Source organism: Malaya genurostris, chromosome 2, assembly GCF_030247185.1.
Source record: "Malaya genurostris strain Urasoe2022 chromosome 2, Malgen_1.1, whole genome shotgun sequence".
Classification (NCBI taxonomy): domain Eukaryota; kingdom Metazoa; phylum Arthropoda; class Insecta; order Diptera; family Culicidae; genus Malaya; species Malaya genurostris.
The window spans coordinates 133879174-133893969 of NC_080571.1; the positions used below are offsets into that span (position 1 = coordinate 133879174).

General features: G+C 14.6%; 1 pseudogene; it reads left to right on the plus strand.

Annotated features, from left to right (window-relative positions):
* The first annotated feature begins 2047 nt into the window (after positions 1–2047).
* Positions 2048–14635, plus strand: LOC131428845 (NADH-ubiquinone oxidoreductase chain 1-like; annotated as a pseudogene).
* Positions 14636–14796: the final 161 nt, after the last annotated feature.

Consider the following 14796-nt stretch of genomic DNA (forward strand, 5'->3'; position numbering starts at 1 on the left):
GAATTAGCAGAGATTGTTATTAAAGAGCCAAAAATTAATATAATAAAAAAAATATTATTAGAAATTTTTTTAATTAAAAAGAAAAGGATTAATACCTTTATAATTGGGGTATGAACCCAATAGCTTATTTAGCTTATCTTTTTATATAAAAAAAATATTAATTAATATAAATTAAAAATTTTTATATTTTAGTGTAAGAAGCACAAAAATTTTTAGAAATAGTTTAATTCTATTAAATATAATTAATGAATAAAGTAAAACTTTATTATTTATCCTATCAAGATAATCCTTTTTATCAGGCAATTCATTAAAAAATATTTTTTTAAATATTATATTATATAAAGAAAAAAAAGAAATGGATTATATTGTATAGATTTAATAAAAATTTATAAGATTAAATGGCTGATAATAGGTAATAAATTGTAAATTTATTTATGAGAAATATTCTCTTTAATCAAACTTAATAGTCAATAATGATATTAGACTGCAATTCTAAAGGAATAATTAAAATTATTTAAGTTTATTATATATATATATATATATATATATATATATATATATATATATATATATATATATATATATATATATATAAATTAAAATAAATATATTAAAATTAAATACATAAATAGTGAAGTATTTATAAACCTATTAGTCCTATAAAATATGAAAAAAAAAATAAATATATATATAATAAATTTTTATTTAATATAAAATAATTATATTAATTAATAATTAATTACAAAGTAATTAATTATATATATATATATATATATATATATATATATATATATATATATATATATATATATATATATATATATATATATATATATATATGAATTAAAATAAATATATTAAAATTAAATAAATAAATAAATATGAATATTATTAAATAAATTATTTATATAAAAAAAAATTATTCATATAATTCAATAAAAATTTGAGGAAAGTACTATATTTATTAATTTAATAATTTATTTATTATTTTTATTTTTATTATATTTATATATAATTAAATGAAAATTTTATTTAATATAATTTAAATAAGTTTATATAGTTAAATTTTATAAAAAGTTATTTAGGGGGTAACTTTTATTATGGGGAGGAAAGTACTATATTTATTAATTTAATAATTTATTTATTATTTTTATTTTTATTATATTTATATATAATTAAATGAAAATTTAATTTAATATAATTTAAATAAGTTTATATAGTTAAATTTTATAAAAAGTTATTTAGGGGGTAATTTTTATTATGGGGAGGAAAGTACTATATTTATTAATTCAATAATTTATTTATTATTTTTATTTTTATTATATTTATATATAATTAAATGAAAATTTAATTTAATATAATTTAAATAAGTTTATATAGTTGAATTTTATAATCATAAATTATTTTATTTTGGTTAATATTTTTATTTTTATTTTATTTTATATGTAAATTTTTTTGTGAATATAATTAATTTTAAATAAATTAATTAAATAAAAATTAATCGCAATAATTAATATTAAATAAAAAAGAAATTTTGTTTTAGTAATAATAAATAGTATTGGTAAAATTTGTGCCAGCTACCGCGGTTATACAAATAATACAAGTAAAAATTTTTAGTAATAGTTAAATTATATATATATATATATATATATATATATATATATATATATATATATATATATATATATATATATATATATATATATATATATATATATATAAATATTTTAATTTTAATATAAATTTATAAGGTGAAATTTTTAAATTTATTAATTATTAAATTAAATTTTAATTGAAGCTATAAACTTTTTGTTATAAACTAGGATTAGATACCCTATTATAAAAAATAAATAAAAATATTATTAAAGTAGTATTAGTTATATTCTTTAAATTTAAAAAATTTGGCGGTATTTTAGTCTATTCAAAGGAATCTGTTCTGTAATTGATAATCCACATTGAACCTTACTTTAATTTGTTTAATTTGTATATCGTCGTCATCAGAATATATTATAAGAAAAATTTTCTAAATATTTAATTTAAAAATAAAATGTCAGATCAAGGTGCAGTTCATATTTAAGTAGAAATGGATTACAATAAATATATTTAAATGGATAATTTTTTGAAATAGAAATTTAAAAGTGGATTTGATAGTAATATAAAAAAGATTATTTATATGATTTTAGCTCTAAAATATGCACATATCGCCCATCGTTCTTATTTTTAAAATAAGATAAGTTGTAACATAGTAGATGTACTGGAAAGTGTATCTAGAATGACAATTTAAAGCTTAAAAAGTAAAGTATTTCATTTACATTGAAAAGAAATTTGTGCAAATCATTTTAAATTGAATAAAATTTATTTATTAATATTTTTATTTAATATTTATATAATAAAAATAATTTTAAAATTTGAAGTTAAAGTATTTTTTAAAGAAAATATAATTTTAATTATAGTTTAATTGTATTGTAAAAGAATATTGAAATATTTTGAAAAATTATTATTTTAAAAGAAAATTTAATTTATTGTACCTTGTGTATCAGGGTTCATTAATTAATTAATTATTATATTAATTTTTCTCGAATTTTAAAGATTTAATTATATATAAAAGTTATTGTAGTATAAATATTTTAAATATATAATTAGAAATGAAATGTTAATCGTTTTAAAATATATCTAGTTTTTTAAGAAATAAATTTAATTTAGATTTATAAAATTAATATTTTAATTTAATTAATATATTAATTTTATAAAATTAATATTTTAAGGGATTAGCTTTAAAATAAATTTTTATATTTATAAATTTATAAAAAGAAAATGTAAGTTTAAAAATATCTATCATTAATAAATTTGTTATAATTTATTTATTTATAAAATATTATTTATTATAAATTAAATTATTTATTAAAATATAAATTTTAATTTAAAATATTTATTAATAATGATAAAATTAGTAAATAAAATTATATAAATTATTTAAAATGTTAGGCTTACATAAGGAATTCGGCAAATTATATATCTACCTGTTTATCAAAAACATGTCTTTTTGAATTTAATTTAAAGTCTAACCTGCCCACTGAATAAAATTTAAAGGGCCGCAGTATTTTGACTGTGCAAAGGTAGCATAATCAATAGTTTTTTAATTGGAAGCTTGTATGAATGGTTGAATAAGATATATACTGTCTTTTTTAAAATTTAATAAAATTTTATTTTTTAATAAAAAAGTTAAAATATAATTAAAGGACGAGAGAACCCTATAGATCTTTATTTTTTAAAATTTATAAAATAAAAAGAATTTTAAATTTTATATTTTTTTAAAAATTTTACTGGGGTGGTATTAAAATTTAATTAACTTTTATGATTTATAAACATAAACATATGAATAATTGATCCAATTTTATTGATTAAAAATTTAAGTTACCTTAGGGATAACAGCGTAATTTTTTTTTAGAGTTCTTATCGACAAAAAAGATTGCGACCTCGATGTTGAATTAAGAGTTATTTTTAAATGTAGCAGTTTAAAGTTTAGGTCTGTTCGACCTTTAAATTCTTACATGATTTGAGTTCAAACCGGCGTAAGCCAGGTTGGTTTCTATCCTTAATAAAAAATTATTTTATGGTACGAAAGGACCTAAAATAAAAAATATTAATTTTAAAAATTAAGAATAATTTTAATTTTATATTACTATTTTGGCAGATAAGTGCATTAAATTTAGAATTTATAAATATAATATAATATTATAAATAGTAGTGTTTATTGTAGATTATTATTTAAGATTAATTGGAAGTTTATTATTAGTGATTTGTGTTTTAGTAGGGGTAGCTTTTTTAACTTTATTAGAACAAAAAGTTTTAGGATATATTCAAATTCGGAAAGGTCCCAATAAAGTAGGTTTTATTGGGTTATTGCAGCCATTTAGTGATGCCGTTAAATTATTTACTAAAGAAAGAACTTACCCTTTATTATCAAATTATATTTTTTATTATTTTTCTCCTATTTTTTCTTTATTTTTATCTTTATTAATTTGATTAAGTATCCCTTTTTTAATTAAATTATATTCTTTTAATTTAGGAGTATTATTTTTTTTGTATTACTAGAATAGGAGTTTATACAGTTATGATTGCAGGTTGATCTTCTAATTCGAATTATGCATTATTAGGTGGGTTACGAAGTGTTGCTCAAACAATTTCTTATGAAGTTAGATTAGCTTTAATTTTATTGAGATTTATTTTTTATTATCATTTATTAGGGGAATAAATGACAATAAATTAATTTCTAACCCTATTCATGCTCCTAATCAAGAATTAGCAGAGATTGTTATTAAAGAACCAAAAATTAATATAATAAAAAAAATATTATTAGAAATTTTTTTAATTAAAAAGAAAAGGATTAATACCTTTATAATTGGGGTATGAACCCAATAGCTTATTTAGCTTATCTTTTTATATAAAAAAATATTAATTAATATAAATTAAAAATTTTTATATTTTAGTGTAAGAAGCACAAAAATTTTTAGAAATAGTTTAATTCTATTAAATATAATTAATGAATGAAGTAAAACTTTATTATTTATCCTATCAAGATAATCCTTTTTATCAGGCAATTCATAAAAAAATATTTTTTTAAATATTATATTATATAAAGAAAAAAAAGAAATGGATTATATTGTATAGATTTAATAAAAATTTATAAGATTAAATGGCTGATAATAGGTAATAAATTGTAAATTTATTTATGAGAAATATTCTCTTTAATCAAACTTAATAGTCAATAATGATATTAGACTGCAATTCTAAAGGAATAATTAAAATTATTTAAGTTTATTATATATATATATATATATATATATATATATATATATATATATATATATATATATATATATATATATATATATAAATTAAAATAAATATATATATAATAAATTTTTATTTAATATAAAATAATTATATTAATTAATAATTAATTACAAAGTAATTAATTATATATATATATATATATATATATATATATATATATATATATATATATATATATATATATATATATATATATATATATATATATATATATATATATATAAATTAAAATAAATATATTAAAATTAAATAAATAAATAAATATGAATATTATTAAATAAATTATTTATATACAAAAAAATTATTCATATAATTCAATAAAAATTTGAGGAAAGTACTATATTTATTAATTTAATAATTTATTTATTATTTTTATTTTTATTATATTTATATATAATTAAATGAAAATTTTATTTAATATAATTTAAATAAGTTTATATAGTTAAATTTTATAAAAAGTTATTTAGGGGGTAACTTTTATTATGGGGAGGAAAGTACTTTATTTATTAATTTAATAATTTATTTATTATTTTTATTTTTATTATATTTATATATAATTAAATGAAAATTTAATTTAATATAATTTAAATAAGTTTATATAGTTAAATTTTATAAAAAGTTATTTAGGGGGTAATTTTTATTGTGGGGAGGAAAGTACTATATTTATTAATTTAATAATTTATTTATTATTTTTATTTTTATTATATTTATATATAATTAAATGAAAATTTAATTTAATATAATTTAAATAAGTTTACATAGTTGAATTTTATAATAATAAATTATTTTATTTTGGTTAATATTTTTATTTTTATTTTATTTTATATGTAAATTTTTTTGTGAATATAATTAATTTTAAATAAATTAATTAAATAAAAATTAATCGCAATAATTAATATTAAATAAAAAAGAAATTTTGTTTTAGTAATAATAAATAGTATTGGTAAAATTTGTGCCAGCTACCACGGTTATACAAATAATACAAGTAAAAATTTTTAGTAATAGTTAAATTATATATATATATATATATATATATATATATATATATATATATATATATATATATATATATATATATATATATATATATATATATATATATGTATATATATATATATATATATATATATATATATATATATATATATATATATATATATATATATATAAATATTTTAATTTTAATATAAATTTATAAGGTGAAATTTTTAAATTTATTAATTATTAAATTAAATTTTAATTGAAGTTTAATTCTATTAAATATAATTAATGAATAAAGTAAAACTTTATTATTTATCCTATCAAGATAATCCTTTTTATCAGGCAATTCATTAAAAAATATTTTTTTAAATATTATATTATATAAAGAAAAAAAAGAAATGGATTATATTGTATAGATTTAATAAAAATTTATAAGATTAAATGGCTGATAATAGGTAATAAATTGTAAATTTATTTATGAGAAATATTCTCTTTAATCAAACTTAATAGTCAATAATGATATTAGACTGCAATTCTAAAGGAATAATTAAAATTATTTAAGTTTATTATATATATATATATATATATATATATATAAATTAAAATAAATATATTAAAATTAAATACATAAATAGTGAAGTATTTATAAACCTATTAGTCCTATAAAATATGAAAAAAAAAATAAATATATATATAATAAATTTTTATTTAATATAAAATAATTATATTAATTAATAATTAATTACAAAGTAATTAATTATATATATATATATATATATATATATATATATATATATATATATATATATATATATATATATATATATATATATATATATATATATATATATATATATATATGAATTAAAATAAATATATTAAAATTAAATAAATAAATAAATATGAATATTATTAAATAAATTATTTATATAAAAAAAAAATTATTCATATAATTCAATAAAAATTTGAGGAAAGTACTATATTTATTAATTTAATAATTTATTTATTATTTTTATTTTTATTATATTTATATATAATTAAATGAAAATTTTATTTAATATAATTTAAATAAGTTTATATAGTTAAATTTTATAAAAAGTTATTTAGGGGGTAACTTTTATTATGGGGAGGAAAGTACTATATTTATTAATTTAATAATTTATTTATTATTTTTATTTTTATTATATTTATATATAATTAAATGAAAATTTAATTTAATATAATTTAAATAAGTTTATATAGTTAAATTTTATAAAAAGTTATTTAGGGGGTAATTTTTATTATGGGGAGGAAAGTACTATATTTATTAATTCAATAATTTATTTATTATTTTTATTTTTATTATATTTATATATAATTAAATGAAAATTTAATTTAATATAATTTAAATAAGTTTATATAGTTGAATTTTATAATCATAAATTATTTTATTTTGGTTAATATTTTTATTTTTATTTTATTTTATATGTAAATTTTTTTGTGAATATAATTAATTTTAAATAAATTAATTAAATAAAAATTAATCGCAATAATTAATATTAAATAAAAAAGAAATTTTGTTTTAGTAATAATAAATAGTATTGGTAAAATTTGTGCCAGCTACCGCGGTTATACAAATAATACAAGTAAAAATTTTTAGTAATAGTTAAATTATATATATATATATATATATATATATATATATATATATATATATAAATATTTTAATTTTAATATAAATTTATAAGGTGAAATTTTTAAATTTATTAATTATTAAATTAAATTTTAATTGAAGCTATAAACTTTTTGTTATAAACTAGGATTAGATACCCTATTATAAAAAATAAATAAAAATATTATTAAAGTAGTATTAGTTATATTCTTTAAATTTAAAAAATTTGGCGGTATTTTAGTCTATTCAAAGGAATCTGTTCTGTAATTGATAATCCACATTGAACCTTACTTTAATTTGTTTAATTTGTATATCGTCGTCATCAGAATATATTATAAGAAAAATTTTCTAAATATTTAATTTAAAAATAAAATGTCAGATCAAGGTGCAGTTCATATTTAAGTAGAAATGGATTACAATAAATATATTTAAATGGATAATTTTTTGAAATAGAAATTTAAAAGTGGATTTGATAGTAATATAAAAAAGATTATTTATATGATTTTAGCTCTAAAATATGCACATATCGCCCATCGTTCTTATTTTTAAAATAAGATAAGTTGTAACATAGTAGATGTACTGGAAAGTGTATCTAGAATGACAATTTAAAGCTTAAAAAGTAAAGTATTTCATTTACATTGAAAAGAAATTTGTGCAAATCATTTTAAATTGAATAAAATTTATTTATTAATATTTTTATTTAATATTTATATAATAAAAATAATTTTAAAATTTGAAGTTAAAGTATTTTTTAAAGAAAATATAATTTTAATTATAGTTTAATTGTATTGTAAAAGAATATTGAAATATTTTGAAAAATTATTATTTTAAAAGAAAATTTAATTTATTGTACCTTGTGTATCAGGGTTCATTAATTAATTAATTATTATATTAATTTTTCTCGAATTTTAAAGATTTAATTATATATAAAAGTTATTGTAGTATAAATATTTTAAATATATAATTAGAAATGAAATGTTAATCGTTTTAAAATATATCTAGTTTTTTAAGAAATAAATTTAATTTAGATTTATAAAATTAATATTTTAATTTAATTAAGATATTAATTTTATAAAATTAATATTTTAAGGGATTAGCTTTAAAATAAATTTTTATATTTATAAATTTATAAAAAGAAAATGTAAGTTTAAAAATATCTATCATTAATAAATTTGTTATAATTTATTTATTTATAAAATATTATTTATTATAAATTAAATTATTTATTAAAATATAAATTTTAATTTAAAATATTTATTAATAATGATAAAATTAGTAAATAAAATTATATAAATTATTTAAAATGTTAGGTTTACATAAGGAATTCGGCAAATTATATATCTACCTGTTTATCAAAAACATGTCTTTTTGAATTTAATTTAAAGTCTAACCTGCCCACTGAATAAAATTTAAAGGGCCGCAGTATTTTGACTGTGCAAAGGTAGCATAATCAATAGTTTTTTAATTGGAAGCTTGTATGAATGGTTGAATAAGATATATACTGTCTTTTTTAAAATTTAATAAAATTTTATTTTTTAATAAAAAAGTTAAAATATAATTAAAGGACGAGAGAACCCTATAGATCTTTATTTTTTAAAATTTATAAAATAAAAAGAATTTTAAATTTTATATTTTTTTAAAAATTTTACTGGGGTGGTATTAAAATTTAATTAACTTTTATGATTTATAAACATAAACATATGAATAATTGATCCAATTTTATTGATTAAAAATTTAAGTTACCTTAGGGATAACAGCGTAATTTTTTTTTAGAGTTCTTATCGACAAAAAAGATTGCGACCTCGATGTTGAATTAAGAGTTATTTTTAAATGTAGCAGTTTAAAGTTTAGGTCTGTTCGACCTTTAAATTCTTACATGATTTGAGTTCAAACCGGCGTAAGCCAGGTTGGTTTCTATCCTTAATAAAAAATTATTTTATGGTACGAAAGGACCTAAAATAAAAAATATTAATTTTAAAAATTAAGAATAATTTTAATTTTATATTACTATTTTGGCAGATAAGTGCATTAAATTTAGAATTTATAAATATAATATAATATTATAAATAGTAGTGTTTATTGTAGATTATTATTTAAGATTAATTGGAAGTTTATTATTAGTGATTTGTGTTTTAGTAGGGGTAGCTTTTTTAACTTTATTAGAACAAAAAGTTTTAGGATATATTCAAATTCGGAAAGGTCCCAATAAAGTAGGTTTTATTGGGTTATTGCAGCCATTTAGTGATGCCGTTAAATTATTTACTAAAGAAAGAACTTACCCTTTATTATCAAATTATATTTTTTATTATTTTTCTCCTATTTTTTCTTTATTTTTATCTTTATTAATTTGATTAAGTATCCCTTTTTTAATTAAATTATATTCTTTTAATTTAGGAGTATTATTTTTTTTGTATTACTAGAATAGGAGTTTATACAGTTATGATTGCAGGTTGATCTTCTAATTCGAATTATGCATTATTAGGTGGGTTACGAAGTGTTGCTCAAACAATTTCTTATGAAGTTAGATTAGCTTTAATTTTATTGAGATTTATTTTTTATTATCATTTATTAGGGGAATAAATGACAATAAATTAATTTCTAACCCTATTCATGCTCCTAATCAAGAATTAGCAGAGATTGTTATTAAAGAACCAAAAATTAATATAATAAAAAAAATATTATTAGAAATTTTTTTAATTAAAAAGAAAAGGATTAATACCTTTATAATTGGGGTATGAACCCAATAGCTTATTTAGCTTATCTTTTTATATAAAAAAATATTAATTAATATAAATTAAAAATTTTTATATTTTAGTGTAAGAAGCACAAAAATTTTTAGAAATAGTTTAATTCTATTAAATATAATTAATGAATGAAGTAAAACTTTATTATTTATCCTATCAAGATAATCCTTTTTATCAGGCAATTCATAAAAAAATATTTTTTTAAATATTATATTATATAAAGAAAAAAAAGAAATGGATTATATTGTATAGATTTAATAAAAATTTATAAGATTAAATGGCTGATAATAGGTAATAAATTGTAAATTTATTTATGAGAAATATTCTCTTTAATCAAACTTAATAGTCAATAATGATATTAGACTGCAATTCTAAAGGAATAATTAAAATTATTTAAGTTTATTATATATATATATATATATATATATATATATATATATATATATATATATATATATATATATATAAATTAAAATAAATATATATATAATAAATTTTTATTTAATATAAAATAATTATATTAATTAATAATTAATTACAAAGTAATTAATTATATATATATATATATATATATATATATATATATATATATATATATATATATATATAAATTAAAATAAATATATTAAAATTAAATAAATAAATAAATATGAATATTATTAAATAAATTATTTATATAAAAAAAAATTATTCATATAATTCAATAAAAATTTGAGGAAAGTACTATATTTATTAATTTAATAATTTATTTATTATTTTTATTTTTATTATATTTATATATAATTAAATGAAAATTTTATTTAATATAATTTAAATAAGTTTATATAGTTAAATTTTATAAAAAGTTATTTAGGGGGTAACTTTTATTATGGGGAGGAAAGTACTTTATTTATTAATTTAATAATTTATTTATTATTTTTATTTTTATTATATTTATATATAATTAAATGAAAATTTAATTTAATATAATTTAAATAAGTTTATATAGTTAAATTTTATAAAAAGTTATTTAGGGGGTAATTTTTATTGTGGGGAGGAAAGTACTATATTTATTAATTTAATAATTTATTTATTATTTTTATTTTTATTATATTTATATATAATTAAATGAAAATTTAATTTAATATAATTTAAATAAGTTTACATAGTTGAATTTTATAATAATAAATTATTTTATTTTGGTTAATATTTTTATTTTTATTTTATTTTATATGTGAATTTTTTTGTGAATATAATTAATTTTAAATAAATTAATTAAATAAAAATTAATCGCAATAATTAATATTAAATAAAAAAGAAATTTTGTTTTAGTAATAATAAATAGTATTGGTAAAATTTGTGCCAGCTACCACGGTTATACAAATAATACAAGTAAAAATTTTTAGTAATAGTTAAATTATATATATATATATATATATATATATATATATATATATATATATATATATATATATATGTATATATATATATATATATATATATATATATATATATATATATATATATATATATATATATATATATATATATATAAATATTTTAATTTTAATATAAATTTATAAGGTGAAATTTTTAAATTTATTAATTATTAAATTAAATTTTAATTGAAGCTATAAACTTTTTGTTATAAACTAGGATTAGATACCCTATTATAAAAAATAAATAAAAATATTATTAAAGTAGTATTAGTTATATTCTTTAAATTTAAAAAATTTGGCGGTATTTTAGTCTATTCAAAGGAATCTGTTCTGTAATTGATAATCCACATTGAACCTTACTTAAATTTGTTTAATTTGTATATCGTCGTCATCAGAATATATTATAAGAAAAATTTTCTAAATATTTAATTTAAAAATAAAATGTCAGATCAAGGTGCAGTTTATATTTAAGTAGAAATGGATTACAATAAATATGTATATTTAAATGGATAATTTTTTGAAATAGAAATTTAAAAGTGGATTTGATAGTAATATAAAAAAGATTATTTATATGATTTTAGCTCTAAAATATGCACATATCGCCCATCGTTCTTATTTTTAAAATAAGATAAGTTGTAACATAGTAGATGTACTGGAAAGTGTATCTAGAATGACAATTTAAAGCTTAAAAAGTAAAGTATTTCATTTACATTGAAAAGAAATTTGTGCAAATCATTTTAAATTGAATAAAATTTATTTATTAATATTTTTATTTAATATTTATATAATAAAAATAATTTTAAAATTTGAAGTTAAAGTATTTTTTAAAGAAAATATAATTTTAATTATAGTTTAATTGTATTGTAAAAGAATATTGAAATATTTTGAAAAATTATTATTTTAAAAGAAAATTTAATTTATTGTACCTTGTGTATCAGGGTTTATTAATTAATTAATTATTATATTAATTTTTCTCGAATTTTAAAGATTTAATTATATATAAAAGTTATTGTAGTATAAATATTTTAAATATATAATTAGAAATGAAATGTTAATCGTTTTAAAATATATCTAGTTTTTTAAGAAATAAATTTAATTAATATATTAATTTTATAAAATTAATATTTTAAGGGATTAGCTTTAAAATAAATTTTTATATTTATAAATTTATAAAAAGAAAATGTAAGTTTAAAAATATCTATCATTAATAAATTTGTTATAATTTATTTATTTATAAAATATTATTTATTATAAATTAAATTATTTATTAAAATATAAATTTTAATTTAAAATATTTATTAATAATGATAAAATTAGTAAATAAAATTATATAAATTATTTAAAATGTTAGGTTTACATAAGGAATTCGGCAAATTATATATCTACCTGTTTATCAAAAACATGTCTTTTTGAATTTAATTTAAAGTCTAACCTGCCCACTGAATAAAATTTAAAGGGCCGCAGTATTTTGACTGTGCAAAGGTAGCATAATCAATAGTTTTTTTAATTGGAAGCTTGTATGAATGGTTGAATAAGATATATACTGTCTTTTTTAAAATTTAATAAAATTTTATTTTTTAATAAAAAAGTTAAAATATAATTAAAGGACGAGAAGACCCTATAGATCTTTATTTTTTGAAATTTATAAAATAAAAAGAATTTTAAATTTTATATTTTATATTTTTTTAAAAATTTTACTGGGGTGGTATTAAAATTTAATTAACTTTTATGATTTATAAACATAAATATATGAATAATTGATCCAATTTTATTGATTAAAAATTTAAGTTACCTTAGGGATAACAGCGTAATTTTTTTTTAGAGTTCTTATCGACAAAAAAGATTGCGACCTCGATGTTGAATTAAGAGTTATTTTTAAATGTAGCAGTTTAAAGTTTAGGTCTGTTCGACCTTTAAATTCTTACATGATTTGAGTTCAAACCGGCGTAAGCCAGGTTGGTTTCTATCCTTAATAAAAAATTATTTTATGGTACGAAAGGACCTAAAATAAAAAATATTAATTTTAAAAATTAAGAATAATTTTAATTTTATATTACTATTTTGGCAGATAAGTGCATTAAATTTAGAATTTATAAATATAATATAATATTATAAATAGTAGTGTTTATTGTAGATTATTATTTAAGATTAATTGGAAGTTTATTATTAGTGATTTGTGTTTTAGTAGGGGTAGCTTTTTTAACTTTATTAGAACAAAAAGTTTTAGGATATATTCAAATTCGGAAAGGTCCCAATAAAGTAGGTTTTATTGGGTTATTACAGCCATTTAGTGATGCCGTTAAATTATTTACTAAAGAAAGAACTTACTCTTTATTATCAAATCATATTTTTTATTATTTTTCTCCTATTTTTTCTTTATTTTTATCTTTATTAATTTGATTGAGTATCCCTTTTTTAATTAAATTATATTCTTTTAATTTAGGAGTATTATTTTTTTTGTATTACTAGAATAGGAGTTTATACAGTTATGATTGCAGGTTGATCTTCTAATTCGAATTATGCATTATTAGGTGGGTTACGAAGTGTTGCTCAAACAATTTCTTATGAAGTTAGATTAGCTTTAATTTTATTGAGATTTATTTTTTTAGTGGGGGGATATAATTTTTTATATTTTTATAATTTTCAATTATATATATGATTTATTATTTTTTGTTTTCCTTTAAGATTAGTTTGATTTAGTTCTTGTTTGGCAGAAACAAATCGAACTCCTTTTGATTTTGCAGAAGGAGAATCAGAGTTAGTTTCTGGATTTAATGTTGAATATAGAAGAGGGGGATTTGCATTAATTTTTTTTTAGCTGAATATTCAAGTATTTTATTTATAAGTATATTATTTTGTGTAATTTTTTTAGGGAGAGATTTATATAGATTTATTTTTTTTTTAAATTAACTTTTATTTCTTTTTTATTTATTTGAGTACGAGGAACATTACCTCGATTTCGATATGATAAATTGATATATTTAGCTTGAAAAACGATTTTTACCACTATCATTAAATTATTTTTTTTTTTATTAGGGTAAAATTTTATTTTTATATTTAATAGTTTAATGAATTATTTTTAGTATAAAAATTAATAGAAGATTTTCATTCTTTCTTATGTTTTCAAGACATATACTTTTAAAAG